The sequence below is a fragment of the Triticum urartu genome, chromosome 4 (genome assembly GCF_003073215.2).
Source record: "Triticum urartu cultivar G1812 chromosome 4, Tu2.1, whole genome shotgun sequence".
NCBI lineage: Eukaryota > Viridiplantae > Streptophyta > Magnoliopsida > Poales > Poaceae > Triticum > Triticum urartu.
The window spans coordinates 599883348-599910446 of NC_053025.1; the positions used below are offsets into that span (position 1 = coordinate 599883348).

The following is a 27099-nucleotide window of genomic DNA, read 5'->3' on the forward strand; positions in this document are numbered from 1 at the left end:
GTGGTGTGCTTACCAGCATCATACCGATGTTGATAACAGTTGGTCTGTAGGTTGCGTTGTTAGGCCGAGGAAGCGATTCGGAAGACCCGCTATCATCACCACTGCAAGTAACATTATAGTTTTTCTGCAAGGAAATGTCGCAGTTGTTATTCTGGTTAACTACGGCCTTTCTTAATGCTATGTAATAGTCCTTGACATAAAGACAACTCAAATCAAAAGAAAGCGGGGTAAATACTTTCAAAGCATCCACATGGTGTGCACAAGGACATCAATACAAAAAGTGATATAAAATATTAAGAAATTGTAGGTTCATTTATGTTATTCCAAGCCAAAATGTCCCAGCCAAAGAGTAGTTGTACCAGCAGAATAAACATACCAGGTTTTTTCTGGAACAAAGCAGTAAAGCGCCCATGGCCAGGAAGCCACAAGAACAAACGGCCGAACACAGTACCACTATTCGTACAGTAGCTATTGCTACAATAGAATGAGAAAATATTTCTTAATGTTCTTTCTTTCAATGAAAAACATGATGTTTGCAATAAGATGAAACGATGATAAATTAGTTGTAGCCCAATTGAGCATAGAGATTCATGCATTAGAGGATAGTGGGTTCAGAGATATTGTGTAGTTTCCAGACCAGCAGGCAGCTGACCACGTGTCCGGTTGTACCTCCTCGGTGAATCCAGGCATTGGGCAGGTTATCAATGGACGCCCTTGGCATATGCTGTTGGTGGCCTCGATCTCAAAAAGTCAAGTGCATTCACCTGTGTCTAGAGAGACACGACATTGCCAGGCAAATGCAACATCGTGTAGGAACCAAAGGGCATGACAGGGAAAGTTCAGCAGACCTCATGCTATAACGTCAGCTAAGCGACTTTCTACTGAGGAACAAAACTACAAAGTGGTGTTGTAACAACCTGGGTTCTAGTACTGTGGTCGAAATGAATCAGCAAGGGTCCAATCGGAAGCTAACATTCTTTATAAGTTCTGGTACTGACCACACAAAAAAAAACTGGAAATTTTACTTATGCGCAGTATAGTGCCTGGCCATCAGAATTACCGTAACCAAACATTATGCATATTGAAATAACTAAATTTAGTTTTTCATACAATCCATGAGATTATTCCATTCCGAAACAAGTGAAAATTTGCGAAACACCTCTTTTAGTGAAGAAGCACACTCAAAGTCACTATCCAACCATGATTACAAATAAATAAAATGAAAGGACAACTAACAAAAATGTTTGCAACAAAAATATTCCGTTAACATGGGTCATTAGTAAAGTACCGGGGTATCATGTATTCCTTGGCCTCTGCGACCATGAGCACCTGCTAAAGCAGAGTAGAGCATGTGCCAGATAGCTTAGTTTTCTGAGCACAAGAAAAGTAGTATGCCTTCTAGAAAGAAATAGTTTTAGCATAAATGGAGAATGAACAAGCAAGTTGCAAGATCACATTCTTCACATGGAGATTAAAGGTGCCAAAGAATGCATCTAATATTCATAGAGGACTAAGCTTTGCTAACAAATTCATTATGGAGAGTATTTTCATCTGAAATGTTCTACTATATATAGCTCAGTTTTTGGCAGATATAGCAGTGTCGTGGTATTACATGCAATCCACTGCAAAAAGGCTTCACTACTTTTCTACCAAGATTTTTCATGAAGTAATATGTATGTCCTTTTTAGATGGTACTGCTACATGTAGCATCATAATCTAATACTGAGTGGTTAACCTGCTTCCTTTCTCCAAATATACAATTGCACTATTAGTGGTAGCACTGCCTGATATATGTCACTTTTCTGTAACCCCTAAAGACTGAATCGATGATCAGTGCATAAAAATCTTGTTCTGAGCAATACAAAATCATGACTATGGTCTGTTCTGCATACATATATAGTGCATGCTACTGATACTTATCATAGTGGTTGTACGTATTTCTTTCAGGTAATTTTTTTTCTCTTACAACTGCATACACATACAGCGCATGCCACCGATATTTATTATAGTGGCTCTACCTATTTCTTTCAAGTAATTTGCTTGCCTTACTAAATCTACATATCCTCACAAAATTGCTCGAGTGCACTGAACCTGAATCTTACTAAATCTACATATACTGACAAAATTGCTCGAGTGCACTGAACCTGAGTCTTGCTAAATCTACATATCCTGACAAAATTGCTCGAGTCCACCGAGCATGGCAAATTGTATAAATAAAATAAGCAGTATAAGAAACCAAAACACAAAAGTAAAGCATGCAGGCAATACCTAGTTAGTCACCAGAATAAAACAATAAGTAATCAACAGAAACGAAAGAAGAAAAACTAAAAACACATGCATAGAACACTAACCTTAATAGCAAGACGGGGAACCACCAAGGTAACAGAGCGGCAGACGACAAAGAAAGTGAAGGGAACCACAACATGACCTGTAAAACAAAAGGAACCAGGGACCTACATGAGAGGCAGGTCCAAAGAGCAAGCACAAACCTCGGTAGGAAATACAGCAGCCGAGAAGCTGAGCAAAGGATACAAAAAACAAAAAGAACAAAGTCGTCATGCTTCAGATAAGCACATGGATGACGATATGAATAAACGGCCAAAAAAGGACCTACTGGACACTGAAATAACAGGCTCATTTTTTTTGGAGTGTCCACTAATCGGCATGTATTAATGAGCTACAAGAACCATTCTGTGGACATATAATAGGAAGTGGTGCTTCGCCGGATTCTAAAGAACACACACTAAAGCAACTGAAAGAGATGGCCCACTAAATTCCGAAGCACACGTATCAAAGCAGCAAACATTGGTCTGTGCACACGCAAGCGATAATGCCTATTACACTGGATTCTGCAGTGATGACCCACAAGTATAGGGGATCTATCGTAGTCGTTTCGATAAGTAAGAGTGTCGAACCCAACGAGGAGCAGAAGGAAATGATAAGCGGTTTTCAGTAAGATATTCTCTACAAGTACTGAGATAAGTGGTAACAGATAGTTTTGTGATAAGGTAAATTGTAACGAGCAACAAGTAACAAAAGTAAATAAAGTGCAGCAAGGTGGCCCAATCCTTTTTGTAGCAAAGGATAAGCCGGAAACAAACTCTTATATAAGGAAAAGCGCTCCCGAGGACACATGGGAATATCGTCAAGCTAGTTTTCATCACGTTTATATGATTCGCGTTCGGTACTTTGATAATTTGATATGTGGGTGGACCGGTGCTTGGGTGTTTCTTACTTGAACAAGCATCCCACTTATGATTAACATTAACCTCTATTGCAAGCATCCGCAACTACAACAAAAGTATTAAGGTAAACCTAACCATAGCATGAAACATGTGGATCCAAATCAGCCCCTTACGAAGCAACTCATAAACTAGTGTTTAAGCTTCTGTCACTCTAGCAACCCATCATCTACTTATTACTTCCCAATGCCTTCCTCTAGGCCCAAATAATGGTGAAGTGTTATGTAGTCGACGTTCACATAACACCACTAGAGGCTAGACAACATACATCTCATCAAAATATCGAACGAATACCAAATTCACATGACTACTAATAGCAAGACTTCTCCCTTGTCCTCAGGAACAAACGTAACTACTCACAAAGCATATTCATGTTCATAATCAGAGGGGGAATAATATGCATAAAGGATCTGAACATATGATCTTCCACCAAATAAACCAACTAGCATCAACTACAAGGAGTAATCAACACTACTAGCAACCTACTAGCACCAATCCCGGACTTGGAGACAAGAATTGGATACAAGAGATGAACTAGGGTTTGGAGATGAGATGGTGCTGGTGAAGATGTTGATGGAGATTGCCCTCTCCTGATGAGAGGAGCGTTGGTGATGACGATGGTGATGATTTCCCCCTCCCGGAGGGAAGTATCCCCGGCAGAACAGCTCTGCCGGAGCTCTAGATTGGTTCCGCCAAGGTTCTGCCTCGTGGCGGCGGAGTCTCGTCCCGAAAGGTTGCTTCTGATTTTTTTCTCATCGAAAGACTTCATATAGCAGAAGATGAGCGTCGGAGACCCACCAGGGGGCCCACGAGGTAGGGGGCGCGCCCTAAGGGGGGGGGGGCGCCCCCACCCTCGTGAGCAGGGTGTGGGCCCCCTGGCCTTCATCTTTGGCGAGGATTTTATTTATTTATTTTAAGATGTTCCATGGAGTTTCAGGGCTTTTGGAGTTGCGCAGAATAGGTCTCTAATATTTGCTCCTTTTCAGCCCAGAATTCCAGCTGCCGGCATTCTCCCTCCTTATGTAAACCTTGTAAAATAAGAGAGAATAGCCATAAGTATTGTGACATAACGTGAAATAACAGCCCATAATGCAATAAATATCGATATAAAAGCATGATGCAAAATGGACGTATCAACTCCCCCAAGCTTAGACCTCGCTTGTCCTCAAGAGAAAAGCCGATAACAATAAATATGTCCTCATGTTTAGAGGTAGAGGCGTCGACAAAAATAAAATACGGACATGAAGGCATCATGATTATTCTCATAACAGCAACTTATATAGATTTTGTCATATGATTACTTCTGTTCAAGTGATGATCTATTCACAATGCAAAAGTATGAATCAGAAACCTCATTGAGCACCAACAAACTATAACCTCAGTCATTGAAACAATTGCAATTTATCATAACATCGGAAAGAGTCTGTCGTGGAATTGTCACGGCAGATGTCCTAGAGAAAGGACTTAGTCGTGGAGCCATCGCGACGGGTTAGCTTGAAGGGGTTAAAGCAGACACAGGGACACAAGAGAGCTTATACTAGTTCGGCCCCTTCGATGAAGGTAAAAGCCTACGTCTAGTTGTGATGGAATTGATGGGGTTTCGATGACTAGGGAGAAAACAAGCTTCGCCTATGTCTCGAGTTGTTGTCTGTTGTCCTTGAACCGCCGCCATGTCGTCCCCTTATATACACGGGTGACTCCCGTTGGCTTACAGAGTCCCAATACCGGCTCATAGATGTGTCCGGTTTGGTCTCTACTTATTCCTAACTTACAATACAAGTTAACCTCTAACGCCGGTTTACGGCTACAGGCCTTGAACCGCCCATGGGCCTTGAGCCCTCATCTGTCTTCTTGGGCTTTAACATACTTAACTACTGACGAAGTTAACCCGGCCCAGGTAGGCCGGTTTACGCCCAGTAGTAATATCCCCAACATTAGGCCCCAGATTGATTTGAACGGGTTCATGTCAATCCTTTAACAAAAAGCTTCATATTCAACATCTTCTCATAAATTGGTAAACCGCCATGATGTCATCTTCTCTGATTGCTGTAAACCGGAGTGACGTCACCTGTCATAACGAAGCTATCCATTATGCTTCTTTGTTTAATAGATCTGCGGAAATCGAGGCGACAGCTCCGTTTCGTGGCCCCTTGATTGTCGCGCCTGACACATGTTCTTTCTCCTTATAAATAGGACCGAAGGGTCATTTCTTTTCTCCTTCCGTGCCTTCTTCGTCTTCCTCGCGTCGCCAGCCTCGGAGCTCCGCCGCCGCCGTCGACCACTGCCTCAACCTTGGCCGCTGCATCAACCTGAGCGCACCAGATCATCGCGGCAACCTTCCGCGTCTTCCTCAGCTCCGGTAAATCTTCCATCCTTTCCCCCGCAGATCTGACCTAGGGTTTCGCAGTTCTTCAGTGTTCATCGTCTGCCTCTTGCTCATATGATAGATCTTTAGATGGCTCCGCAAATCTTTATTCTGTGCAATGGTAGTTGTTTACTCTTCACCTTCACTTGCACATCTCAAAACCATAGATCTGTATGTACGTCTTGTTCATTGATTCGGTACTGCTCCTTTTGGACCTCTGAATATTTATCTTTTTTCTGAACTTGCTTCAGATCCATCGCTGTAGAGAAATTTTACGAAATCTGTTTCTATAAACTTACTCATCTGCTTCAATGTTTAAACCCGGCGGTTTAACCTTGTAGAAAAAAATTGCCAAACCGGTATATACCATTAGTCCCCTTGTTGAACCGCCAGATGTTGTTGCTTCATAAAACTCCGGTTCAGATAGATCTGTCTCCGGTTTAACATTGCACATACCAATGTACCTTGATCAAATGCATTTTTGAACCGGGATCTTCTACCTTGTAGATTCCATCATGGCCAAGCAAGTATATGAATGCAATTGGGTTCCTTCTCGCGTCACAGAGGCTCAGCTGGACGATCTAGTCCTGATCGGCGCTTTAGGAAGCAAAGATACCATCCATTGGAGGGTTCCTGGCAAAGAATGCCCTCCCACTCCTCAAGAAGGAGAGGTTGTTGTTTTCGTAGATCACTTAGCTCGGGGCTTTAAGCCACCCGGTTCTAAATTTTACCGAGATGTTTTGGCCGATTTCCAACTCCATCCACAAGACACTAGCCCCAATTCTGTTACAAATATGTGTCACTTCCAAGTGCTCTGTGAAGCGTTCTTTCAAGAGGAGCCCATAGTGGAATTGTTCCGAGACCTTTTCCATCTAAACCATCGTACTGAGTTTACTGACGGCTCCAATACGGAGTTGGGTGGCGTGGCGATCCAGAAAAGGAAAGAGGCCACATACCCTCACGCCAAACTGCACAGCCACCCCAAAGAGTGGAATCAGACATGGTTCTACTTCAAAGACACCTCCCCTTCTGGTGAGAATCCCTTGCTCGGCTTTCGTCCGGAGCGGCTCAACAATACACACCCTTTTCCGCAAAGATTGACTGCCCAGGAGAGAAGCAAATATGCTCCTCAACTGTCGAAGCTCAGAGCCTTTATGGCCAACGGTTTAACAGGGGTTGATCTCGCTCGCTGTTGGATATCATGGAGCATACTGCCCCTTAGTCAGCGCTCCGGTTTGATGTGCGAGTATACCGGCAGTGTTGATGACCTAGTGCGACATTCCAAAATCCAGCTCACCGATGAAGAAATCACAGAGGCTGTGAATAAGATGCTGAATGAACCGGAACATATCTGTGCTAAAAACGGTCTGCTTCCCTTCTATGCCACCAACAAACCGCCAGCTGTAAGCCCTTGATTTTTCCTTTTGCTGAATCTGTTATTGATATATCTGGTCATTGTTTAATATCAGTGTCTGTGTAATCAGGGCAATGATCCGTTTTGGAGCAAGAAATTGCCGCAAGAGAAACCGGAAAAACCAGATAAACCGGAAAGAGCAACCCGACAAAAGACTAAAGCTGTAAAGAAGACTGCCCACAGGAAAAGAACTACTGCGTCTTCCAATCCGGCCCCTGATGATGATGTGGATAATCCGGACCTTGAGGTAGAGCTTGACTCACTTGGCTTATTTTTCATGCATCTTATTGATGATGATATTTGTCAGGATGATGCCGAAGCCAGCCACGCTGATGCTGCAGAGGTAATTATTCTCTCTTCCGATTCAGAACCTTTGCCTTCGCTAAAAATCCGTCAGGCAAACCGGAAAGTTAAATTTTCTCATCCTCTTGCTTATTTGGATCCCAAATTTCTTATGAAGACCCAACAGCACGAAGCTCGTCGCACAACCCGGCATAGCGGCCAGGTAGTTACCTCCGCCGGTTTACCGAACAGTCCGGTTCGGAAATGCCGTTCACAGGTCTCTAATTTGCTTGTCAGTGATTTTCCTAAAGTGCGCTGCTTTCGTCAACCTCTTAATCCATCTGACTCCGATTACCAGGTTACTTCCCACTCATCTTCTGGCGAGTCATCGGCTACTCAGCTGCCACCGCTCAAAACGGTGCTTGGGTAAGCTATACTTATTATGATACTTGCAGCACATCGCCTTAGAACATATGCTGTATTTGATTTTGTTATTCTTTTCAGGGCCAAACCTAGGCCAAGCAAGAAGGCCCGCCTGGACAAAGCGGCCGAAGAAGATGCCGTTCTTGAGCCAGGCAAGACACCCGATCTTGAAGCGGCTATTCCTGAGGATATACCCAACGATCCACCGCAGCAAGACGACGATCTTATTGCTGAAGAGAGACCTACTGATACCTCAAGTCCTGTCAATCAGCCCACAGGTTCCATCCGGATTGAGAGATCCACCGGTCCAGCAAAACCTACCGACAAGCCAACAGCCCCAGTGCAAACCAGCGATACTCAGGAGGACGAGGTTGTCATTACTGGCACTGGCCATACTGAGCCAAGCAATCCTATTGCTTTGTCCAAACATTCTGCCAAGGAAGAATTTACTGCCTTTGGTAAAGGCAAGTGGAATGCTGATCTGGCAACTTATGCTGCTCTGAATGCCCAAGATATCCATTCCGGCTACCTGAACTGGCTGTATACCAGCCATGACTATGAAGCCAGTCTGGTTAATATGATGAAGGATAAATACGAGGTAACTTCCATATGCTCTTTCCTGCTTGTATGCTTCAATACTTGCTGACTCTCCTAGCCCCCAAGGGCCGGTTTGTAATCTTCTTTCAAACCGGGACTTATTAACATAAATCTTAATACTTTGAAATTCGCCGATGTAGCCCCCAAGGGCCGGTTCAACTTAGCGTAGTTAAACCGGTACTTTAAGTAATTGAGATTGCCGCATCAGAATATATATACGAGCAAATAGCCATTAGCCCCCAAGTGCCAAGTTGAATACTTGTATTGATCTTGGGACTTTGTAAGCAATTGAAAGATGAAGATCGAATATGCATTAGCCCCCAAGTGCTAAGTGCATAACTTGTTATGTGGTTGGTACTTCAATCCTTGTACTGTTTTGTTGAAGCATATATCTGTCTGCATGCAGGCGGAGCTGAAGACGAAAGAAAACCAAGTCACTGACCTCCAAGAAAACCTGAAAACCCAACAAGCTGAAACCTCCAAAGCAAAAGAGGAATTGGCCAGCGCTTTAAGCGCCATGGAACAGCTTAAGGAGAGCTTCAAGAAGAATCGGGCGGATTGGGCTACTGAAAAGCCCGCTTTAATCAAACGAGCAGAGGATGCCGAGGCTGCACTAAAACCAGTGGCGGATGAACTGACCAGCATAAAGCGGCACGTGCATGCCATGACTACTGCTATCTTTGGTAAGTCAGTTTGACTTCTGAATTGGCTCTGCCTTCTTACAGAGTTGCCGGTTTATTAACCCTTTATGGCATTTCAGGGACACGCATTGGTCACTTGGGGTCAGATGTACGGAAGAAACTGAAATCCGCCTATACATTGGTTGAACAATTGTATACTGGTGCCCAGCGGATCATCTGTACCGCATCCCATAACAAACCGGCGCCTACTTTGATTCAAGACACTCTGATGAAACTGTCGATGCTTCCTGCCCGAGTTGAAGAGCTGAAGAAATTTGCTGCTCGAACCGGTGCGATCAATGCCTTAATCCGGGCAAAAGCCTGGGTGCCGGAGTTCGATCCTATTGAAGCGGCTCAGGGCTATCCCAGCTTGAAGGAAGACGGGTCAAAATTTGGTGAAGTGGATTTGCGAGCAATAAACCGGGAGGTACATCCGCTAGCTTGTCAATTGGCTGAAGAAGCAGACTTGTCTCATTATCAAGCCCAATATGACAATCAGAACAAGCGAATAGCTGCACCAATCCATGAATCGGAAAATCTGATCCCTCCAATCCGTAAGCATACTTACGCTCCCGATATTGACCCGTCATTGTTGATCCATGATGAAGCTGTTTTTCAAGCATTAATGGGAATCAACTGGACAACTGTTGATTTCCAGCCACTGGGTAGAGAAACGAAGGCTGAAGCGGCGCAGGATGACCCACAACCATCAGGCCGGGCTAGTGACCAAGCTTGAACCGGAAGCCGGTTTTAAAACTACCTCTCCTTTGCGAAAAAACAATGATATTATTATGGGCACCGTGTTGCCTTGTAATAGGCTAGCTGATACTTTTGATGTTGATATGCCTTCGTGCATAATTTGTTCTTCCTGTGGTGATGAATTTTCCAAAGCACTTTCTGCAATAAGAAATTCCTCAAGTGCCACCGCGGTTGTACCGTCAGGCGGAATATGATGTTTGCATATATGAAGTCAAAACACCCAATTTTTTAAGTATATAACCAAATTTTTGAGATACATAATACCTGCCATCGTTGAGCATGAAGTTGGCTTGGCCAATCTTGAAGCGGAGTTTTGCAAACCCACACTGTTGGAGGAGATAACAACTCCTGTATATATATGACACTGGTTTACCATGTAAACCGTGCCGGGTTATAATAAACACCGTGTTACTCCATAAGAGGATGTTAACAACAAGGATCAAGCCGGGCAAATAGTCTTCGGATTGACGTGAACTGTGTTCCGTCAATTGATTGGTTGAAAACTTTGTCGGTTTAAAAAGAACGCAATAAAAAAGAAAAAAGTATCTTGCAAAGAAAAGTGCGAAGCAAAAGCAATGAGAAAACCGTTTGCAAAAAAGGTTTATTTGAGCTGATCAAATGGCGTTACCATGGCCGAACACGACCAAGCTCCCGTTAGGTGTAACTATGGTTCTAGTCAGCCAGGTCCCCAAATGAAACCGTGGCATTTATGCCGACCAAGTGGCATGGCGATGGTTAGGGTTCGACCAAGCCCCCAAGTGATTCTGTGGCCTTAGGCCGATCAAGAGGCATGAGTGGTTCAGACGTGACCAAGTCCCCAAGTGATCTGGTGGCTCTCACCTATCAAGAGGTATGGTATTGGTTCGGACACGACCAATCCTCCAAGTGATATAACACGATGCTTTTAGCAAAGCGAACTCAAGGGGTAAACCGGAAGCCGCTTTAGAACAACTCCGTGTAACCACACATGATGTAAAAGAATAGATACCCCGCTTTAGCTGAGGTTCCGGTTTATTATAGTTAATCATAATATATACATCATTGTAATATGTACATAAGTAGAACCAATGGCTCAGGTATAATAAGGCCGAAGATGAGCTATGTTCCACGGCCTGTTGGTCTCCTCCTCTGATGTACGTGAGTCCTTATGCTCTCGAATATCGATTAGATAGTATGACCCGTTGTGCAGATTCTTGCTGACCATGAAAGGCCCCTCCCAAGGTGGGGATAACTTATGCATATCAGTCTGATCTTGAATGAGCCGAAGCACCAAATCTCCTTCCTGGAAGGTTCTGGTTTTGACTCGGTGACTGTGATAACGACGAAGATCCTGTTGGTAAATTGCCGATCGGGCGGCTGCTATGTCACGCTCTTCATCCAACCGGTCCAAAGCATCTTGCCGTGCTATTTCGTTGTCCGCTTCAACATAAGCCGTCACACGAGGTGAATCATGACGGATATCACTGGGGAGAACTGCCTCCGCTCCGTAAACCATGAAGAACGGTGTGTATCCTGTTGACCTGTTGGGTGTTGTATTGATGCTCCATAACACAGATGATAATTCTTCTACCCAACAACCCGGCGTTCTCTGCAAAGGAACCATGAGCCGGGGCTTGATGCCTCTCAAGATCTCTTGATTAGATCTTTCTGCTTGACCATTAGACTGTGGGTGTGCCACTGATGAAACGTCGAGCCGGATGTGCTCTCGTTCGCAGAACTCCTTCATGGCACCTTTGGACAAATTGGTACCATTATCTGTGATGATACTGTGTGGAAAGCCAAACCGGAAAATTACTTTTTTAATGAACTGAACCGCCGTGGCCGCATCACACTTGCTAACAGGTTCTTCCTCCACCCACTCTGTAAACTTGTCAACCGCCACCAGGAGGTGGGTTTTCTTATCTTTGGACCTTTTGAAAGGCCCAACCATATCCAGCCCCCAAGTCGCAAACGGCCAAGTAATTGGAATCATTCTCAATTCTTGAGCTGGTACATGAGCACGTCTTGAGAACCTTTGGCAACCATCACATCATCTGACCAGATCCTCTGCATCAGCATGAGGAGTTAACCAATAGAAGCCATGGCGAAACGCTTTAGCCACCAGAGATTTTGAACCGGCGTGGTGACCACAATCTCCTGTGTGGATCTCACGCAAAATTTTACGGCCTTCTTCAGGAGACACACAGCGTTGAAATGCTCCCGACACACTGCAATGATGCAACTCGCCGTTGATAATAGTCATGGACTTGGATCGCCGGATTATCTGTCTGGCCAGAATCTCATCCTCTGGTAACTCGCCCTGGTTCTTGTACGCCAGATAGGGAAGCGTCCAATCCGGAATAACATGAAGAGCTGCCACCAATTGAGCTTCTGGATCAGGAATAGCCAAATCCGCTTCGCCAGGGATCTTGACCGACGGGTTGTGCAACACATCCAGAAAAACATTGGGCGGCACCGGTTTGAGCTGAGAGCCCAGCCGGCTTAAAGCGTCTGCCGCTTCATTTTTCCGCTGATCCACATGGTCCACTTGATAGCCTTTGAAATGACCTACAACAATATCCACTTCACGATGATATGCTGCCATGAGTGGATCCTTGGAGTCCCAAGTGCCAGACACTTGCTGAGCCACGAGGTCCGAGTCACCGATGCACTTAACTCGACATAGATTCATCTCCTTAGCCATCCGGAGACCATGGAGTAAGGCTTCATACTCAGCTGCATTTTTAGTACAAGGGAACATTAAGCGGAGAACATAACAAAACTTATCACCTCGTGGGGAAGTTAATACAACTCCAGCCCCCGAACCTTCCAATTGCCTGGATCCGTCAAAATGGATGGTCCAATATGTGTGATCCGGCTTTTCCTCAGGTGCTTGCATTTCCGTCCAGTCATTGATAAAATCAACCAGTGCTTGAGACTTAATCGCCGTCCGAGGCACATACTTCAAATCGTGCGGCCCAAGCTCTATAGCCCACTTGGCAATCCGGCCAGTTGCTTCCCGGTTCTGGATGATATCCCCCAAAGGAGCAGAACTGACCACCGTAATTGGATGCCCTTGGAAGTATTGTTTAAGCTTCCGGCTTGCCATAAAAACTCCATACACCAGCTTCTGCCAATGCGGATACCTTTGCTTGGACTCAATGAGCACCTCGCTGATATAATAGACCGGACGCTGAACCGGATGCTCCTTACCTGCCTCCTTTCGTTCCACCACAATAGCCACGCTGACCGCGCGAGCATTAGCAGCAACATATAGCAGTAACAGCTCCTTGTCAATGGGAGCGGCGAGCACAGGCGGATTGGCCAATTGCCGCTTTAAGTCCTCAAATGCTTCCTCAGCAGCAGAACTCCAGACAAACTGATCCGTCTTCTTCAACATCTGATACAAAGGGATTGCCTTCTCACCAAGACTACTGATAAACCGGGTTAACGCGGCAATCCGGCCTGCCAGGCGTTGAACATCATTGATACACTTCGGTTTAGCCAGGGAGGTGATGGCTGTGATCTTCTCCGGATTAGCCTCAATTCCCCTATTGGACACCAGGAAGCCTAATAACTTGCCCGCTGGTACACCAAAGACGCATTTATCCGGATTAAGCATCATCTTGTATGTCCTCAGGTTATCAAAGGTTTCCTTTAAATCATCAATCAGAGTCTCCTTCTCCCTGGATTTAACCACGATATCATCCACGTAGGCGTGTACATTACGGCCAATCTGTTTGTGTAGACAATTTTGCACACAACGATGATAAGTTGCCTGGGCACTCTTGAGCCCAAAGGGCATAGATACATAGCAGAAGGCTCCAAAGGGAGTTATGAATGCCGTTTTCTCCTGGTCCTTAACTGCCATTTTGATCTGATGATAGCCAGAATATGCATCCAAAAAACTTAAACGCTCACAACCCGCCGTAGCATCAATAATTTGATCAATACGGGGAGGGCAAAAGGATCTGCTGGACAAGCTTTATTAAGATCTGTGTAATCCACACACATGCGCCAGGTGCCGTTTTTCTTAAGGACCAGCACCGGATTGGCAAGCCACTCAGGGTGAAAAACTTCAACAATAAAACCAGCTGCTAAGAGCCTGGCTACCTCTTCTCCAATTGCCTTGCGTCTTTCTTCGTTAATCTGGCGGAGGAACTGTTTCAGCGGTTTGTATTTGGGATCCACATTAAGGGTGTGCTCAGTGAGTTGCCTCGGTACACCTGGCATGTCAGAGGGCTTCCATGCAAAAATGTCCCGATTTTCACGAATGAACTCGATGAGCGCGCTTTCCTATTTTAGATCCAAATTAGCACTGATGCTGAACTGCTTGGACGAATCGCCAGGTACAAAGTCAACAAGCTTAGTTTCTGCTGCCGATTTGAACTTCAGGGCCGGATCATGCTCCGTAGTTGGCTTTTTTAATGGAGTCATGTCCGCCGGATCAACATTGTCCTTATAATATTTTAGCTCCTCGGTAGCACAAACTGACTCTGCATAGGCCACATCACCTTCCTCGCACTCCAAAGCGATTTTGCGGCTTCCGTGAACCGTTATTGTCCCCTTGTGACCCGGCATCTTGAGCTGCAAATACACATAACAGGGCCGTGCCATAAACTTGGCGTAGGCCGGTCGCCCAAATAGGGTGTGATACGGACTTTGTATTTTCAGCACTTCAAACATCAATGTCTCCGACCTGGAATCATGATCATCCCCAAAGGCCACTTCCAGAGCTATCTTACCAACATGATATGCTGATTTGCCAGGTACTACACCGTGGAACACCGTATTAGACGGTTTAAGATTCTTATCTGTCAGCCCCATACGACGGAAGGTCTCATAGTACAAGATATTAATGCTGCTACCTCCATCCATGAGCACCTTGGTGAACTTATAACCTCCCACCTGAGGCGCCACCACCAGAGCCAACTAACCCGGATTATCGACCTAGGGAGGGTGATCCTCTCTGCTCCATATGATTGGCTGTTCAGACCAACGTAGATAACGGGGTATGGCTGGTTCAACAGAGTTGACCGTCCGCCTCTGAACCTTCCGGTCTCGTTTGTCCAAGCTAGTGGTGAAGACATGGTACTGCCCACTACTCAACTGCTTTGGGTTGCTCTGGTAACCTGACTGTTGCTGCTGTTGGTTGTAACCACCCTGGTTGTTCTGACTATTTTGACCATTATGTCCGCCCGGATTACCATTAAATCCTGAACCAGAACTTCCTCCACCGTAACCCGGCCCGGATCCTGAGCCACCGCCGGATTCGTGATCATACCGGAAATTATTAGAATTCTTGAACTCCTGCATAATAAAGCAATCCTTCCAAAGGTGGTTTGCTGGCGCCTCCTTCGTCTCATGTCTTGGACAGGGCTGGCTTAACAAATAGTTTAGGCGGTCTGGGTTAGGGTTGGGTGGCCCATTACGATTTTTCGGTTTACCCCTGCGTCGCTGGCCATTGTCCTGTGCGTTGGTATTAGCCACAAAGTCCATGCTACCATCCGCTTTACGCTTGCCTCCACCACCATTGCCTACCCAGTGATGCTGCTGACCTTTGGAGTTGCTGTTCCTCTTTCCCTTCCCTGTCTTGTCATCATCAGATTCGGGATCCTTGGTACTATCAGAATCAGCATATTTCACCAAAGCGGCAATGAGGGTCCCCATGTCAGTGCAATGACGCTTCATCCGTCCCAACTTTAGCTTCAGGGGCCCAAACCGGCAGTTGCCTTCTAGGGTTAATACGGCGGTGTCAGCGTTGATGCGGTCTGAGGAGTGCAACACTTGTGAAACCCGGCGCACCCAATGAGTTGTTGATTCTCCTTCCTCCTGGACGCATGCAGCTAAATCCACTATCTACATAAGCTGTTTACATGTATCCTTGAAATTGCTGATAAACCGGGCTCGTAATTGGGCCCATGAACTGATAGAATTAGCCGGCAAGCTTTTTAACCAAGTACGGGCCGTTCCTTCAAGCATCATGGTGAAGTATTTCGCACACGCCGCGTCATCCACATCCAGCATCTCCATGGCCATCTCATAGCTCTCCACCCATGTCTCTAGAGGCTGATCCACCGTGTAGTTTGGTACCTTGCGCAGACCCTTGAAATCCTTGGGCAGGCGTACATTGCGTAACGCGGGGATAAGGCAAGTCACCCCCAAAGAACTAGAAGTAACACCAGGTTCGATCGAGACGGTTGGACAAACCGGCGTGAGCTGCCGAGCCTGATGCTGCGCGGCTAACTCGGCCTCCCTGCGCGCTCGGGCCCGGTTCACCACCTCCTGAGTGTTATCAGCACCACCCGTCGGGTTGTCGCCACGGGGTGCTCCACGTCGTTCGTTACTTGATACCGCCGGTTCATCCATATGTCTGCTATAGCTCCGGCTTGGATGGGGGGTCGAGTGGATCCGGTCGCGGCTGTACGAGTACGCTTCCTATTGGACCAAAGCTGTCCTCAGAAGCTCCTTGACCCGTCGCGTCTCTACTTGCGGCGAATCACCTTCAATTGGAATAGCCTCCAGCCGTGCAGCAGCGGCAACGAGATTGTCCATCGGGTTGGAGTAGTGACCCGGAGGTGTTAAAACAGCCTGATGTATAACGGTGTTTTGACGAGGCGGGTCCATCTGATGAGGCTGAACCGGTGCGCCGGTCCCGGGAGCTTCCGCCCGGTTTCCCTCCAGCGGATTGCCGGTTCCTGCTCCTGGAGTATTAAAAAGGTCTCTGGCCTCAAAAACCGGAGGCAAACGGGATCGGTACTTCCTCCTCATGACTTCCTGTGACGCACTCTGGTCCAACATGAGCCTGTAGGCTTGTGCGTCTAAAGCGGCCCACTCCGCGGCCATCCTGGTGTCCTCAGCTGCCAGATCTGCCTTGGCCTGGGTGATCTGTTCCTTCACTTTTGCAATCTCGGCGTTGTGAACACCCTGATCCGCCGGATTAGCCTCCGCCATAAGCGCAACCAATGCATCAAACAGCTCTGATAGAACTTGAGCCGGCGGGCGCACAGGGCCTCCTGCCCCGGCAGCCGTCGCCGCTGCTGAACCGAAGGTGGTTACCGCAGCAGTCGAAGAATGAAGCGCCGCTTGTGTACTAGTCATGAATATTCCAACCCGGTTGGGCAGATCAGAGGGGTCCGGAATGCTGTCGCCATCGGAACAGCCCCCAATCCGGCCGTCTTGTAGCTGATAAAGATATTCGGTTTCTCCGGTCGATGACTCGTCATCGAAACAAACGACGAAATCGCCGTGAGATTCCGATCCATCCTCATAACTTCCTCCATGGATGACTCCCACGAAGGCACGCTTCATGGCCGGTTTAACCTGGGCGGATCGCGCACGCTGAGCCGTCTCGACGAGATCGGTGCAGATGTCCGGCTCAGGGCCCGGTTCATCGATCTTGCCAATGAAAACATGAATGCCACCAAAGGGGACCCGGTACCCGTACTCAATTGAGCCGGCCTCGGGGCCCCAGCCTGCGTCGTCGATGTAGAGCTTGCCGCAACGAATCTTAGTCATACGGCCTACGGCGTAGCCCTCGAGTCCTTCAAAGAGGCCCTCCAAGAACCGGAAACCATCGTGCGATAGCCCCACGGTGGGCGCCAACTGTCGTGGAATTGTCACGGCAGATGTCCTAGAGAAAGGACTTAGTCGTGGAGCCATCGCGACGGGTTAGCTTGAAGGGGTTAAAGCGGAAACAGGGACGCAAGAGAGCTTATACTAGTTCGGCCCCTTCGATGAAGGTAAAAGCCTACGTCTAGTTGTGATGGAATTGATGGGGTTTCGATGACTAGGGAGCAAACAAGCTTCGCCTATGTCTCGAGTTGTTGTCTGTTGTCCTTGAACCGCCGCCGGGTCGTCCCCTTATATACACGGGTGACTCCCGTCGGCTTATAGAGTCCCAATACCGGCTCATAGATGTGTCCGGTTTGGTCTCTACTTATTTCTAACTTACAATACAAGTTAACCTCTAACGCCGGTTTACGGCTACAGGCCTTGAACCGCCCATGGGCCTTGAGCCCTCATCTGTCTTCTTGGGCTTTAACATACTTAACTACTGACGAAGTTAACCGACCCAGGTAGGCCGGTTTATGCCCAGTAGTAATATCCCCAACAGAGTCTATGTCAGAGCTAAAAAGCAAGTCCACATACTCAGCTATCATCTAGTCCTTCATAAGTGCTAACACTCACGCAATACTTGTGGTTACGGAGTTTTAATCGGACACAGAGAAAGATAGGGGCTTATAGTTTTGCCCCACAACCTTTTACCTCAAGGGTAATGTCAACAATAATAATTCATGCTCCCCTACATCCAATTAGATATATATATCATGTTCTTTCCAACATGCTGGGCTTGCCAAAGGATAAAATGGATAAGGAAAGGTGAAGATCACCGTGACTCTTGCATAAGGTAGAGGATAATAATAAAAGATAGGCCCTTCGCAGAGGGAAGCATAGGTTGCCATGCGCTTTTGTGGTTGGATGCATAAAATCTCAATGCGAAAGAACATCACTTTATATTGCCCCTTGTGATGTGAACCTTTATTATGCAGTCCGTCGCTTTTATTACTTCCACATCACAAGATCGTATAAAGCTTATTTCTCCCACACCAATCAATCATACATATTTAGAGCAATTTTAATTGCTTTGCACCGATGACAACTTACTTGAAGGATCTTACTCAATCCATAGGTAGATATGGTGGACTCTCATGGCAAAACTGGTTTAAGGGTTATTTGGAAGCACAAGTAGTATCTCTACTTGGTGCTGAGAATTTGGCTAGCATGAGGGGGAAAGAAAAGCTCAACATGTTAGAGGATCCATGACAACATACTTTATCTCATATATAAGAAAACATAACTCATTATGTTGTCTTCCTTGTCCAACATCAACTCTTTAGCATGTCATATTTTAATGAGTGCTCCCAATCATAAAAGATGTCAATGATAATGTATCTATATGTGAAACCTCTCTTTCCTTATTACTTCCTTTTAATTGCAACGATGACCAAAGCTATGTCTGCCAACTCCCAACAACTTTTAATCATCATACTCTTTCTATGTGAAGTCATTACTCTTAATAAGATCAACATGAACTCTTTGTTTCTTTTTATTCTTTTTCTTCTTTTCTTTTTATCCACTCAAGATCATGGAAAAATAATCAAGCCCTTGACTCAACACTAATCTTTATTATATATAGCTCACAGACTCGATTACATAGAGAGATCATAAGGCAAAACTCAAAACTAGATCATGCCATAAACTTTATTCTACTAGATCAAGATACTACTAATAGGATCGAACTAAGAAAAACGGTAAAGATAGGAGTTGTGATTGTGATACGATACCGGGGCACCTCCCCCAAGCTTGGCAGTTGCCAAGGGGAGTGCCCATACCCATGTGATTATGTCTCCTTCTTTGTTGTTGGAGAAGGTGAATGTGTTGTTGATGGTGCGGGCTTGCCCTTCTCTTTCTCCAACTTGCGTCAAAGGGTGAAATTATCGATCCTCAACTCATCATTCTCTATCTCAAGCTTTATTATCCTTTTTCATAATGCCTCTTTGCTTTCTTGCTTGAAACGAGGGGGAACTGGTTCATCTTCATCTTCCTCATCGGGGTACCATATATATGGATAGGTATCCTTGAATATGTTTTTATCGAAAGGCCAGTAAGAAACTGGGCAATCCTCCTCTGAATCTTAAGACGACATGTTGATTTAATCTGCAGCAGCACAACTCGAAACAAAAACAGAGGATATTTGCGTGATACAGGAGTCAAAACCTTCGGGAGAATATATAGTGAATTTTTACCGACCAAAATACATATCGTGGAAGAAAACGGAGTCCGGAGGGCACACGAGGTGCTCACGAGGTAGGGGGGTGCGCCCAGGGGGGTAGGGCGCGCCCACCACCCTCGTGTCCTTCCCGGACTGCTACTTATTTTTCTATTTTTCTAAATATTACAAAACAGAGAAATATTGCCTTAAAATTTTTTTTGGAGTCGGTTTACTTACCGTATCACATACCTATTCCTTTTTGGAGTTTGAAACGGTCTGGAAAGTGTCTCTTATGTATTCCTCCGGGGTTACGGTTTCAATAATATTGGTTTCAGCATTTATAGGATTACCTGAGACATAATGTTTAATTCTTTGACCGTTTACCACCTTCGGGTTTGTACCTTCGAAGTTGTTGATCTTTATAGCACCGGAACGATAGACCTCCTCGATAACGTAGGGGCCTTCCCATTTAGAGAGAAGTTTTCCTGCAAAAAATCTTAAACGAGAGTTTTATAGCAATACATAATCACCTACATTAAACTCACGCTTTTGTATCCTTTTATCATGCCATCTTTTAACCTTTTCTTTAAACAACCTGGCATTTTTATATGCTTGGGTTCTCCATTCATCAAGTGAGCTAATATCAAATAACCTCTTCTCACCGGCAAGTTTGAAATCATAGTTGAGCTCTTTAATAGCCCAATATGCCTTATGTTCTAGTTCGAGAGGTAAGTGACATGCTTTTCCATAAACCATTTTATACGGAGGCATACCCATAGGATTTTTGTATGTAGTTCTATAAGCCCATAATGCATCATCAAGTTTCTTGGACCAATTCTTTCTAGACCTATTAACAGTCTTTTGTAAAATTAATTTGAGCTCTCTATTTCTCAATTCTACTTGACCACTAGACTATTAGTGATAAGGAGATGCAATTCTATGATTAACATCATACTTAGCATGCATTTTACGGAAAGCACCATGAATAAAGTGTGAACCACCATCAGTCATTAAATATCTAGGGACTCCAAACCTCGGAAAAATAACTTCCTTAAGCATTTTAATAGAAGTGTTATGATCATCACTACTAGTTGGAATAGCTTCTACCCACTTAGTAACATAATCAACAGTAACTAGAATATGTGTATATCCATTAGAGGCAGGAAAATGTCCCATATAATCAAAGCCCCAAACATCAAATGGTTCAATTACAAGTGAATAATTCATAGGCATTTCTTGACGTCTACTAATATTACCAATTCTTTGACATTCATCGCATGACAAGACAAACTTACGGGCATCCTTGAAGAGAGTAGGCCAATAAAAACCGGATTGCAATACCTTATGTGCAGTTCTATCTCCAGCGTGGTGTCCTCCATAAGCTTCAGAGTGACACTTGCGTAGGATTTGTTCCTGCTCATGCTCTGGTACACAACGTCTAATAACACCATCTACTCCTTCTTTATAAAGATGTGGGTCATCCCAAAAGTAATGTCTTAAAACATAGAAAAACTTTTTCTTTTGCTGGTATGTGAAGCTAGGTGGTATAAACTTAACAACAATATAATTAGCATAATCATCATACCAAGGAGTACTACGTGAAGTACTTATAACATTTAATTGTTCATCAGGAAAGCTATCATCAATAGGTGGTGGGTCATCAAGAACATTTTCTAACCTAGACAAGTTGTCTGCAACGGGGTTCTCAGCTCCCTTTCTATCAACAATATGCAAATCAAATTCTTGTAGCAAGAGAACCCATCTAATAAGTCTAGGTTTAGCATCTTTCTTTTCCATAAGATATTTAATAGCAGCATGATTAGTGTGAATAGTTACTTTAGAATCAACAATATAAGGTCTGAACTTATCACACGCAAATACAACTGCTAACAGTTCCTTTTTAGTAGTAGCATAATTTCTTTGAGCATTGTCTAGAGTCTTACTAGCATAATGGATAACATTTAATTTCTTATCAACTCTTTGCCCTAGAACAGCACCTACAGCATAATCACTAGCATCACACATAATTTCAAAGGGTAAATTCCAATCGGGTGGCTGAACAACAGGTGCAGAGACTAATGCTTTCTTAAGTATTTCAAATGCTTCTACACAATCATCATCAAAGACAAATGGTATATCTTTTTGCAATAAATTAGTCAGAGGCCGAGAAATTTTTGAGAAGTCCTTAATGAACCTCTTATAAAATCTGGCGTGACCAAGGAAACTTTTTATACCTTTGATGTCCTTGGGACATGGCATCTTTTCAATAGCATCAACCTTGGCTTTATCAACTTCAATACCTCTTTCAGAAACTTTATGCCCCAAGACAATACCTTCATTAACCATAAAGTGGCACTTTTCCCAATTCAAGACAAGATTAGTTTCTTCACATCTCTGCAAAACTCGATCAAGATTGCTCAAGCAATCATCAAAAGAGGAACCATAGACGGAAAAGTCATCCATGAAAACCTCACAAATCTTTTCACAAAAGTCAGAGAATATAGCCATCATGCATCTTTGAAAGGTAGTAGGTGCATTACATAAACCAAAAGGCATACGTCTATAAGAAAAAGTACCAAAAGGGCATGTAAAAGTAGTCTTTGATTGATCTTTAGCCGACACAGGTATTTGAGAGAAACCAGAATAACCATCTAGAAAGCAGTAATGTGTATGTTTGCATAATCTTTCTAGCATTTGATCAATAAAAGTTAAGGGGTAATGATCTTTCTTAGTAGCTTTATTTAATTTGCGGAAACCGATTACCATCCTATAACCTATGATAATTCTTTGCGGGATCAATTCATCCTTATCATTAGGAACAACAGTAATACCTCCTTTCTTAGGGACACAATGGACATGACTTACCCACTGGCTATCAGGAACGGGATAAATTATACCTGCCTCCAGAAGCTTTAATATTTCTTTTCTTACCACTTCTTTCATTTTAGGATTCAGACGTCATTGAGGATCACGAACTGGTTTGGTGTCCGCCTCCAAATTTATTTTATGTTGACATAGAGTGGGACTAATACCCTTAAGATCATCAAGAGTATATCCAATAGCAGCACGGTGCTTCTTCAGAGTTTTCAATAATGTTTCTTCTTCATGCTCTGAAAGGTTAGCACTAATAATAACAGGATATATCTTCTTTTCATCAAGATAAGCATATTTAAGATTATCAGGCAACGGTTTAAGCTCAAACACGGGATCACCCTTAGGTGGAGGAGGATCCCCTAAAATTTCAACAGGCAAATTGTGTTGCAGAATAGGTTCCTGTTTAAAGAATACTTCATCTATTTCCCTTCTTTCATTCATGAACATATCATTTTCATGGTCTAGCAAATAGTGTTCTAAAGGATCACTAGGAGGTACGGCAATAGAAGCAAGACCAATAATTTCATCCTTACTAGCCAATTCTTCCTCACGATGTTGTTTACTAAATTTGGAGAAATTAAACTCATGAATCATATCATCCAAGCCAATAGTAACAACATTCTTTTCGCAATCTATCCTAGCATTAACAGTGTTCAAGAAGGGTCTACCAAATATAATGGGACAAAAGCTATCTTGTGGAGAACTGAGAACAAGAAAATCAGCAGGATATTTAGTTTTCCCACACAAGACTTCAACATCTCTAACAATCCCAATTGGTGAAATAGTATCTCTATTAGCAAGTTTGATTGTGACATCAATACCTTCTAACTCAGCAGGTGCAATTTCATGCTTAATTTCTTCGTACAAAGCATGCGGTATAACACTAGCACTAGCACCCATATCACATAAGCCATGATAACAATGATCTCCTATTTTAACAGAAATAACAGGCACGCCTACCACAGGTCTATGTTTATCTTTAGCACACAGTTTAGCGATTCTAGCAGTTTCACCGTTGAATTGAATAACATGCCCATCAATATTATCAGACAAGAGATCTTTAACAATAGCAATATTAGGTTCTACTTTAACTTGCTCAGGAGGAGTATAAGTTCTAATATTGCTTTTACGAACAACAGTTGAAGCTTTAGCATGATCCTTTATTCTAACAGGGAAAGGTGGTTTCTCAACATAAGAAGTAGGAACAATAGGATCATTATAAGTGACAGTCTTTTCTTCAACTTTAATAGGTGCAGCTACTTTTACTTCTATGGGAGGATGATATTTAAACCACTTCTCCTTAGGGAGATCAACATAAGTAGCAAAATATTCACAGAAAGAAGCTACTATCTCAGAGTCAAGTCCATATTTAGTGCTAAACTTACGGAAAATATCGGTATCCATAAAAAATTTGACACAATCAAACTTAGGTGTCATACCTGACTCCTTACCTTCGTCGAGGTCCCAATCTTTAGAGTTGCATTTAATTCTATCCAATAAGTCCCATTTGAATTCAATAGTCTTCATCATAAAAGAGCCAGCACAAGAAGTATCGAGCATGGTGCGATTGTTTTCAGAAAGCCGAGCATACAAATTTTGAATAATTGTTTCCCTTGGAAACCCATGATTGGGGCATGAATATAACATCGATTCAAGCCTCCCCCAAGCTTGAGCGTTGCTTTCTCCTACGCGAGGCCAAAAATTATATATATAATTGCGATCACGATGAACAAGATGCATAGGGTAATACTTTTGATGAAATTCCAATTTCAATCTTCTATAGTTCCATGATCTCGTATCATCACATAGCCTATACCATGTCAATGCGTCTCCCTTCAAAGATAAAGGGAAGACCTTCTTCTTAGCAACATCATCGGGTATACCTGCAAGCTTAAATAATCCACAAACTTCATCCACATATATTAAATGCTCATCAGGATGCTTTGTTCCATCTCCTGTAAAAGGATTAGCTAGCTGTTTTTCCATCATACCCGAAGGAAATTCAAAAGGAGTTTCATTTTCAATAGGTTCAGTAGGTTGAGGAGCAACTCTTTGCTCTACTGGACGGGGTGAAGATACCCCGAACAAGCTCCTCAGAGGATTACTTTCCATAGTAACAAGTGACAGTAAATTTCAGCACACTATATACATTTTTCCTTACCAAATTCCACCTACTAAAGGCGCTTCACTCCCCGGCAACGGCGCCAGAAAAGAGTCTTGATGACCCACAAGTATAGGGGATCTATCGCAGTCCTTTTGATAAGAAAGAGTATCGAACCCAACGAGGAGCAGAAGGAAATGATAAGCGGTTTTTTGCAAGGTATTCTCTGCAAGTACTGAAATATAAGTGGTAACAGATAGTTTTGTGATAAGGTAAATTGTAACGAGCAACAAGTAACAAAAGTAAATAAAGTGCAGCAAGGTGGCCCATACCTTTTTGTAGCAAAGGACAACTAGAACAAACTCTTATAATAGGAAAAGCGTCCCGAGGACACATGGGAATATCGTCAAGCTAGTTTTCATCACGTTCATATGATTCGCGTTCGGTACTTTGATAATTTGACATGTGGGTGGACCGGTGCTTGGGTGCTGTTCTTACTTGAACAGAATCCCACTTATGATTAACCTCTATTGCAAGCATCCGCAACTACAACAAAAGTATTAAGGTAAACCTAACCATAGCATGAAACATATGGATCCAAATCAGCCCCTTACGAAGCAACGCATAAACTAGGGTTTAAGCTTCTGTCACTCTAGCAACCCATCATCTACTTATTACTTCCCAATGCCTTCCTCTAGGCCCAAATAATGGTGAAGTGTTATGTAGTCGACGTTCACATAACACCACTAGAGGCTAGACAACATACATCTCATCAAAATATCAAACGAATACCAAATTCACATAACTACTAATAGCAAGACTTCTCCCTTGTCCTTAGGAACAAACGTAATTACTCACAAAGCATATTCATGTTCATAATCAGAGGGGTAATAGTATGCATATAGGATCTAAACATATGATCTTCCACCAAATAAACCAACTAGCATCAACTACAAGGAGTAATCAACACTACTAGCAACCTACTAGCACCAATCCCGGACTTTGAGACAAGAATTGGATACAAGAGATGAACTAGGGTTTGGAGCTGAGATGGTGCTAGCGAAGATGTTGATGGAGAAGATTGCCCTCTCCTGATGAGAGGAGCGTTGGTTGTGACGATGGTGATGATTTCCCCCTCCCGGAGGGAAGTATCCCCGGCAGAACAGCTCTGCCGGAGCTCTAGATTGGTTCCGCCAAGGTTCTGCCTTGTGGCGGTGGAGTCTTGTCCCGAAAGGTTGCTTCTGATTTTTTTTCTCATCGAAAGACTTCATATAGTAGAAGATGAGCGTCGGAGACCCACTAGGGGGCCCACAAGGTAGGGGGGTGCGCCCTAAGGGGGAGGGGGGAGCCCCCACCCTCGTGAGCAGGGTGTGGGCCCCCTGGCCTTCATCTTTGGCGAGGATTTTTCTTTATTTATTTTAAGATGTTCCGTGGAGTTTCAGGACTTTTGGAGTTGCGCAGAATAAGTCTCTAATATTTTCTCCTTTTCCAGCCCAGAATTCCAGCTGCTGGCATTCTCCCTCCTTATGTAAACCTTGTAAAATAAAAGAGAATAGCCATAAGTATTGTGACATAACGTGAAATAACAGCCCATAATGCAATAAATATCGATATAAAAGCATGATGCAAAATGGACGTATCATGCAGCAAGCATCATTTGCAAGACAGGAACAAAAATTGGGCACATCCTAGTTGTAAGGATATGCCCGGAAAGACGGCCTAATGCACAATGCAACCATGGATCAAGTAACTTTCATATGTCAAGAGCTCCAACCATGAATCAATTAACTTTCATGTGCCAATGAGCAACAAGAGTAAATCCGTACAAGTGCAAACATCAGGATGTGGCCTGGTAGATCACAAAGTACATATATATATAAGTAGCAGCAACTGGATTGGGCTTACACAAACAAGGAGCAACAAACATCAAGGATTGTAGAAGAACGGTCAAAAGCTATAACTTGCCCATGCAAGACAAGGTACTGAAAATCGAGTAAACTGCACAAGCATGGACCTGAACCTAAATGAATATACGCCTCCGAAAGCAGCAAGCAGGAACAAAAGAACCGAAGCAATCATAAGAAAGAAAGGATGTGTTTCTTTTCAACAAGATCGGAAGGATAACCCCACAAGCAGCAGGATAGGCACACACAACTAATAAAGCAAGCCAAGGAAAGCACGACTAACCTTGCTAGCCAACAACACAGACGGTCAGCGAACAAGCAAAGGACCTGGATAGGTAACGAAACGAGAAACAAAGCCATGTCAGTTCCCGTGCATTTGTCAAACAGGACACGAGCAAGGAAGAAATCACCTTCTCGATCAGCAAGGCGAAGGACGAACAACAAAGAGACTGACCCTGCACAAACAACGGAAGGAGGAGACTACCAATTCAACTAACATCGACCACTCTTGCTCTCCAATTGGACTATCTGGCACTAGTGTTTAGACACCGAAGTTCAACATGCCGAGAAAAGTCTCGTGGCACTCCATCTGCAGAAAATTCGACACAAGTTTCATATAGCACCACATCATATAGCCTACCTAGCAGAATCAATATCAAAGGAAAATCTTTATATAAGTAGCAGTAGCAACATCAGTAGCTGGC

At 44.0% G+C, this 27099-nt stretch overlaps 1 long non-coding RNA gene across 1 annotated transcript; it reads right to left on the bottom strand.

The window, feature by feature from the left end:
- Window positions 1-26724, bottom strand: LOC125554348. Its single transcript, XR_007304375.1, has 3 exons — window positions 26679-26724; window positions 2352-2428; window positions 1-124 (listed from the first exon to the last, which is right to left on the bottom strand). It is a non-coding gene; the product is annotated as an uncharacterized LOC125554348 (long non-coding RNA).
- Between the last annotated feature and the right edge of the window lie 375 nt (window positions 26725-27099).